This window comes from Bos indicus, chromosome 21, assembly GCF_029378745.1.
Source record: "Bos indicus isolate NIAB-ARS_2022 breed Sahiwal x Tharparkar chromosome 21, NIAB-ARS_B.indTharparkar_mat_pri_1.0, whole genome shotgun sequence".
Classification (NCBI taxonomy): Eukaryota; Metazoa; Chordata; class Mammalia; order Artiodactyla; family Bovidae; genus Bos; species Bos indicus.
Window position 1 is genome coordinate 62,507,579 of NC_091780.1, and position 8,658 is coordinate 62,516,236.

The following is an 8,658-nucleotide window of genomic DNA, read 5'->3' on the forward strand; positions in this document are numbered from 1 at the left end:
TGCACTAATGTTTCTTATTCTCATAACAACCTCAGATTAGACTGTATTATAAAGGAGGTAAAGCTTAGCAAGAGACAATATTGCAGAGTGATTAAAAGATCAAAGCCCAGCTCAGCCACTTACTACCTTGGTCATTTTACTTAATCTTATTGTTCTCCAGTGTGCTTGTCTATGATTTAGAGCTTGCAATAAAGCTATTGTAGTCATTAATTTTGTTGCATAACCATCCACCACCGAACTCAGTAGCTCAAATCACAACCGATTATTATGGCTTGTGCGTCTGAGGTTCGGCTAAGATCTGGCTGATCGAGGTTACGCTCAACTGAGTGGCCCAACTTCAGCTGCAGCATCAGCTCCATGTCTCATTCTCATTGTGGGTCTATGGTTAGGTGGGATGGCTCTGATTCACATGTCTTTCGTCTTCCTTGGGCAAATGGTCTTACTAAGGCTGGTTCTTCTGGCAATGGCAGAGATATACAAGAACAGCCTTTGTCTTACAAGTGTTTTCGACGGCTTCAATCACTCACAATGGTTGATGATCCCTTGGTCAAATCGAGCCTCATGACCATGCAGAGTCATTCAGTGAAAAAGTGGACACTGTCTCTTGACATGGCACTGGAACACATAGTTCTGAGCAATAATCGAATCTCCCAAGCTATCTATAAATTTAGAATTATATGCAAAAAGCTAAATAACACAATGCAAACTTCAGTATGCAGTGAAGGATTGATGAAACTAGACAATTGATCACTGATACTTCTTTTATTTATTTTATGAATGATCCAGTTGAGGCTCAGAGAGATTAGGTAACTCATCTGGGGTCACATAGTGGTAAGTGAAGTGCCGTAATTCAAACTCAGATTTTCCAAGTCTCTTTCTTTTTGATGGAAACATATGGACCTTACTGGAGGAGGAAAGGGCAACCCACTCCAGCATCCTTGCCTGGGAAATCCCATGGACAGAGTTGCCTGGTGGGCTACAGTCCATGGGATCAAACAGAGCTGGACAGAGTTGAACAACTGAGCCCACAAGCACATGGACCTGTCAGGCACTAAGAATAGATTTTTAAGAACCACCCCCCCCCCCCCCCCCGCCAAAAAAAAAAGAAAAAACAAGGCATGCGTTACAAATATCTGAGTTGGCCCTATTTAGGAAGACAAATAAATCTCAGACCTTGAGAATTCAGAGTGTAAACCTAGAAGGACCAAGATCCACCAGAGAACAAGAGCAGGAAGATAAATAACAACCGCCTTGCACCGAAGTCTATGTGTACCATCTCCAGGATTAGGGATCGCACCTTCGGGTGGAGATCTTCGCTCTGCTCTGCCTGCTCATAGGCTCAGCAGGCTGGCCTATTGGATGGAACTGGGAAGTACCTACTGGCTGCTAATGCTTTCCCTTCTGTGTTCAATCAGACTGGGAAGGAAGAGATTTTCTCTAGATCTCTTTATTTACTAAGATTTATTTCCCCCCTCTGATCTTTTCCTCCCCTGAGGATCTTGACTTTATAAGTATTGAATTTTTTAGAACTCTCTGAAAAAGTACTACATTAAATGCAGAAAAGGGTGATAAGTTCCCAGGGCACTTTGTACTGCTCTTTATCACAGTCCTTAAATATTGGCTCACGGGATTTCCTCAAGTGTTGGAGTCCACCTTCTGCCCTCTCGCCACTCTGTCCCCTCAGTCCTTAGAAGACAAATTCCTCATAGCTTAACCAGGCCAGACGTTCAGAAAAATATTGGTTTGAATGAGTGAGTGATGGATGAAAACAAATGTGATGAAAGAATGAATGAACGAGTCAATCAATGACACATCAGTGAATACATGAGTGGATGAAACAGTAAGTGGTTAGGTGACGACGTGGGTGGCTGGATATATGTCAAGGGGGTCCATGAAAGAGTGAGTGATGAAATGATATATTAAAGTATTTATCCTTGGGATTTCCCTGGTGGTCCAGTGGCTAAGACTCTGCACTTCCAATGTAGGGGGCACAGGTTCAACCCCTGGTCAGGGAAATAAATCCCATGGCTACAACTAAGAGTTCGAATGTTGTAGCTAAAGATCCTGCATGCTGCAACTAAAGGATACCTCATGTTGCAAGAAAAATAGAAGATCCCTCATGCTGCAAGACCCCAACACAGCCAAATTAATTAATTAGCTAATTTTTAAAAAAGTATTCATCCTCTCTAAAGTCCCCCTTATAACTGGCTTTTGTCAGCCACCACATCTTGGTCAAGCAGATCAGGTTAATTACATTCATTCCATCCACTTTAGCTCAGAACCTGAGGGAGGGAGGAACTCATGCATTCTAACAACAAAGAAGATGGTTTGAGGCATGAGATCTTGAGGAGATGGACATGATTACAGCAGTTCCCTCCCTGGACATGAGTGAATTGTCCAGAAACTACTTAAGAAATCATCAACTTGCACTTTATTCCCACATGGCATTCTGGATGCCAGGGAACTTGGCAGGTTGGGGAACCAAGTCAAACTCCACCAAACAGCAGAGGACTCTACACCAGTTCATGGACACCCTGAGAACCTAGAACCCGCTGCCGTGTTTACCATATTATAGGTCCTCATGAAATGTTTAAAAGAGGAATAGGTGAATGAGTTCACGTGTCAGAGAATGCATAGGTGAGACAGTCAGTTAATGATGAAATGAGTCAGTGGAAAGGTAAATAAATAATGAACAAATGTGCCAAGAAACTGAGGTCTTGCTTGTCTTGTTTTGGTTTTGACTCATGAAGAGTGGGAGATGCTGGAGTGGTTTAAGCAAGTAGAAGATGTCACCACATGGTTTTAAAAATGGGAAAGGCTAAAAAGGAAAAATTGTTTAGTATCAATATTTAGAATTTTCCATATACTTAAAGGGGAACATTCCAACCTGCCTACATTTTGCATTTTCTCAATAGACTGAATTTATAATAGTAGTTATATCTTTAATAGACTGAAGTAAGAATTTAAATCACTTTGAATTATTTGGAATTGCTAATGGTTCCCTGCAGTGAAGGGAAGTTGAAGTAAGACTGACTTTACAGGTGGTTTGGAAGGATGACCCTGACAACAGGCTGGAGGTAGGAGCAAATGGGCGGTCTGGGGGCCTCCCATTGAAGGATATAATGGTGATCATGGCTTAGTGATGACGAGACTCTGAGTGAAATTCATTGCAGGGGGATGAACACGCGTATACCTGGCGGTGGGTGACTTGATGAGATTTACTGACCTACCGGATGTGGGAAGCATGGGGAAGAGAATAGAAGTAACTAACAGATATGTCACCGCCGTTAACTCATCTTCCTTCTCAGGTCTGTGTAAAAAGGAGAGTAACATCAATCTAGACATGAAACGTGAGCTCTGTTCCCAATGTCACTGGCCGATCATGAGTGTCTCATGACTAGACTGTCCCAAGTCAGCCTGTACTTTCCTAAGAATCCTCGTAGAAGGGCCAGGCGTATTCTAATCTGGATATCTCTTAACTATCTCAAATGTACCTAGAACCTCTTGACGATCTGAAATAGATTGTAAAATGGAAGTATAGTAATTCTCCTACATACGAACAAATTCTGTTCTGAGAGCACAGTCATAAGTCCAGTTTGTGTGTAAGTTCAACAAAGTTAGCCTAGGTATCCAGCTAGTGCAATTGGCTACATAGTACTGTACTGTAATAGATTTATAATACTTTTTGAACAAGTAATGCACAAGAAATAAGCACAGAAAATAAACATTTTAAATCTCCTGTACAATACCATGAAAAGCAGAGCAGTGCCAGCCGTATCACCACTGCTTTCACACTTGGTTCTGGACGTCCTGGGCTTGAAATAAAGATACCGTACTCTGCACTCTGTGTAGTTCTGTACAGCAAAGTACTCAACAGCACAACCACGTGTAGGGGGTGCACACACGTGACAATATATGCCAGGCCAGACATGTGAACTTACACGATTGAACACGCAAGCTTACAGTCGCATCTTTGAAAGTTTGCAGCTTGGAAGTTCATATGTAGGGGACTTACTACATACAGAATTATTGCTGAAATTGGAGAACTCTTGGAAAGGTCATTTGTTAAAAATACAGACTATATTTCAACCTTAGGGTACATAATTAGCGGAGTAATGCCCTCAACTAATGTTCCTAATTATTTTGATGATAATCATCTCACACAGTATGGAAATGGTCTATGGATCCCCATGTAATAGTGAGTTACACCTTTAAGAAGCACTTCTCAAACTATGTGATGAAGCTAGTCTGAATTTACTAGAAATACTAAGTGTTTTGGAATTGGGGAGAGTTGGCTTTAGATCTGCCTCTTTGTAGGAAGGTGACCTTAAAGCAGCTGCTTGTGTTCTCAGGGCTTTAGTTTCCTGTTCAATAAAATGGGAATAAGGAGAGTGGGCTGTTATTAGTGGGCCCAATGCCTCCTGGGTTGTTGTGTATATTGAGTAAGGTAGTAGATTTAAACACTTACCCCTGGGACTGAGACACAGCGGGTGATGAATAAATACTTAGTTGTAGAAGTGACAAATGATGTTCTGTGCACAATTTTATTGGAACTAAAGAAAAACAAAAAAGACAATGATTTTTGTGCATATGGATTTGAGGACCCCCTTAAAAAGACTCTTTTATTCGCTCCTCTGTAGGCATCCAGCCAGCTATAATTGAGAATCCAGGTCTTAATGTGTCTTGCTAACATTAATTATAAGTCATCAATTAAAAAAATCAAGATAATTCTACTTACACTCTGAAGATTATGAGTATGTGAAGACTGGATTGTTGAACCACCCCCAGGGTCAACCTTGTCTCTAATGGAAAACTCAATTTTTATTTGGATTTTAAAATGTCTCCAATTATCTAGTCAATATTACATGAATATTCAAAGACTGGTTTCATCTCATCTGAAAGTATATTCTCCAGGCCCACTCTTAAGAATCTATATACTTATAAGAATACAAATGAAATTGGGTTGATACATTCTCCATATGTAATGTATGTATGTACATATGTAATGTATACCTGTACACATGTAAAGTGTGTGTGTATACACACATGCAATGAATGTGTGTGTGTAAACATGTAATGGATGTGTGTATGTGGTGAATATAATCCCCCGCTGATGAGTGTTTCTGTTACCCAGCCAGCTTGGTTTGGGCTTCTGAAATGGATACAACCCAAGATGCTCTCTTCTTCAGCATTTCCGCCTTGAACTTTGTTATGAAAAACAGAGGTTTAACTTAGAAATGGCCAAAACTTTCCATTTGTATGTCAGCCTGGAGGTACTCAACTTAAAAAAGAGTATTTAATAATACACAGAGTTGAAGGGGAAAAACCAGTTGAAGGACTTTGTGGTTAAGCCTGCAGCATTTGTTAACATTTAAATTCTTAGATTGCACTGCATTTTTTTCCCCCTAAGTCACATGGCAGTGGGTAATCACCATTAATCTTCCATGCTCATAGCTTTTCCCCTTCCCTGAAATAGTACTTCACAGGGATAAACATGACACCCATTTTGCCTTCCATTCATTTTTGTTCTTTTATTAGCAGAAGAAGGAAATGGCTACCAAGGACCAAGTTCTGTGGGTCGGGCACTGCACTAAGCAATTTATGTGAATCACAGTGATTAATTCTGGAACCTGACAACATCTTGGGGATGAAGGACTGTTATTCCCTAATTAAGAGAAGGAAACTGGAGTTCAGAAGAGGGAAGAGATGTGTCCAGAGAAACTCAGATAAGAAACAGGAGTGTGTACTGCCAGTGGCCATGTGTGAAGAATCGGAGCCATTTAAAAATGCCACAGAAAATATCCTGCATGCCACGGCTAAAGAACCCGCATGCTGCAAGAAGACCAAAGATCCCTTGTGTCACAACTGAGACACAACACAGCCAAATAAGTAAATAAATATTTTTTAAAAATACAGTTAAAATTTGAGTGTTGCATTAGAGGCAAGTTTGGCCAGTGACCCAATTCTCCAGGTACAAACTAATAATGGCAATGATTGGTCTTAAAGACTGACAGCTGACAGGAGGTTATGTAAGAGGGTAGGGTCAATATTATGCAGATGTCTGTGACAAACAGGATCTGAGGCAACATTCATGAGTCCCATCTCTTGGCATTTACATTCTTGAGTGATTCCCATTTTTGATTGTGGGCAGAACCTATGACTTGCTTCAAACCAAAGGAAAACCACAAAGGTGGTGGGACGTCACTCCTGTGATTTCATTGTAAGACTGAAATGTCTGTCTTTCTGGGAGACAGTCCATTTGCTGGCTTTGAAGATGCAAGTTGCCATATGGTAAGCTTGCTTAGGGGTTGTGGGCAAGGGGTTGTGGGCAGCCTCCAGCCAACATCCAGCAAGAAACCAGGGCTGATAGTCTGACAACCTGTAAGAAACTGGATGCTGCTAACACACAATGGGAGCTTGCAGCCAGATCCTTCTCTAGACGAGCTTCGATGAATGAGACCCCAGCCCTGAGGGACAGCTCGACTGCGGTCTTGTGAGACCTTGCAGCAGAAGCCCCAATTGAGTTGGACCTAGACTCCTGACTTACTGAAACTGAGATGATAAATGTGTGCTGTTTTAGGTAATTCAATTTGTAGCAATTTTTTATGTAGCCATAGATAGCTAACAGGACATCTTTTGAAACCACACCATGAAATGTACAATTCTTTGGAAATCATGGTGATCTTATGAAAAGACCAGTAGACCCGTGTGTGAAATGACTCTCATTGAATTCACACAAGCCCAGTGGACACATTCCAGTATCCAGCTTAGGTGGCCTCTGGGGGATGGTGGGCCTTCGATGGGGTTGATCACTCTCTGTTGAAATATCTTCATTTTTCTTCCTTGATGGTCCTCACCACTTTAATTTCTCTAACTATTCCTCTTCAGCTTTGTTTGTGACTTGCTTTCTCTTTCCAACTCTCACACATAGATCATCTCTGAAGATTTGCTGCCGGCTCTGTTTCTCTTCTTATACCAAATGCTCGTGGCATTCAGTGCTGAATGCATGCTGTTCAGCCCCAGATCCATTCCTCTTGTCCCAGGATTTCCCCTAAGTTCCTGACTCCAGTACCTCCTGGATTTCTCAGTTTGGATGTCCTGCAGATACTTCAAACTCAACTGTCCTCCCCAGTTCCTTATCTCAGTGAGTGATACTTACCATTTTCTATCCATCCATTCAGCCACTTGTGCCAGAATATGATAGTTATCATATTAACTTTCCTTCTCCTTGAAAGAACCACTGACTAAATCCTGTTAATTTAATCTCTGAAATAATTCTCAGCCTACGACTCCTCTCCCATTCTAGCCCATGTTGACTTGGTTCAGATTTATGTGGAATTCAGAGGAACTATGGAAAACTTCTCTAGGTGGTCTTTACAACTGGTTTTCCTTAAGTCACTCCATATATTGCTGCCATAATGTAGCAAAATTAGAGAAGCCTAGAAAAATTCATCAAGGAGCACCCCAAAACCTAAATCTCTGCCTCTTTCATATTTTATCACAGGAACCACTGACCATGAAGCTGATGATGTTCACAGCCCCTTACTTGCAGGGCTCCTTCCAATGTCCCTTCTTTCTCATGTTAAATAAATATTTATTTTTATATCCAACTGTATATTCATGATTATATATATTTTTTCTTAGAGAAAGTCCCTACAAATACTGCTTGTAAAATTTCTTTGGTTCTGGATTACCCCTGTGATTAAGGTTAAACTCCTCAATATGACCTGGGTAATGTGACCTGGTTCATCAAGCTTATCTGACAGTCCTTGTCTCATATTTTATCTTAAGTGCAACAAATTTAACTTTTTACTAAATACCATGCTGGGTTGGGAAGATCCCCTGGAGAAAGGAATGGCTCCCCACTCCAGTGTTCTTGCCTGGAGAATCCCATGGGCAGAGGACCCTGCCGGGCTTCGTCCCTGGTGCCGCAAAGAATCAGACATGACTGAGTGACTAATATGCTATTTCAGGTTTCTATGTCTTATGCTGGTCCTTTAGGTGGCAACATCTTTCCATCTCTTATTGACTTATGCCAACATATATCTAACCACAACTTCTATTGGATAATTTCTCCTCCTTCTACAAGACTCAGCTCAAGTGCGAACTGCCTGAGTAGCTTTTTGGGTCCCTCATCCGTCTGCCAGTGGATCTCTGTGCTTCTACGATACCTTGACCTTTCTTTTATCTCCATGGTGACTAAATCTGCTGTATGCCTGACGTAGGTGTAAAACAGAAATTTGTTGAGCTGTTGCTGAATTACCATTCTGTAACCTAGGCAAGTTACCTGACCTTGTCAAATCTCAGTCTCTATCCTTGTAAACAAGGCTGTTACACCACCTTAAAAACTGTAGCAAGATTTCAAATAGGTTATGTAAAATAAAAATATCCAGTATATGCCAAGCCTTATAGTTAACACAAATAGAATTGACTATATTAAAATATTTTTAGAATCACAGACATGTTCACCTTAAATAACACTGTACGTTTAAATGAAAACTATATTCTTGAAATCAGATCAGGAAAACAGTAAAAATTATATAGTGGTTCAAAGCATGGGGGGCTAGTTGGCTTGGGTGTGAATTTTGGAATCACCATTTACTAGATTGTATGACTTCAGTCAAAAAAGAAAACTGTCCTTTCTGTGCCTCAGTGTCT

General features: G+C 40.9%; 1 non-coding gene across 1 annotated transcript; it reads left to right on the forward strand.

Annotated features, from left to right (window-relative positions):
- Positions 1-1,942: 1,942 nt before the first annotated feature.
- TRNAG-UCC (transfer RNA glycine (anticodon UCC)) lies at positions 1,943-2,015 on the forward strand. Its single transcript has one exon. It is a non-coding gene; the product is annotated as a tRNA-Gly (tRNA).
- The last annotated feature ends 6,643 nt before the right edge of the window (positions 2,016-8,658 follow it).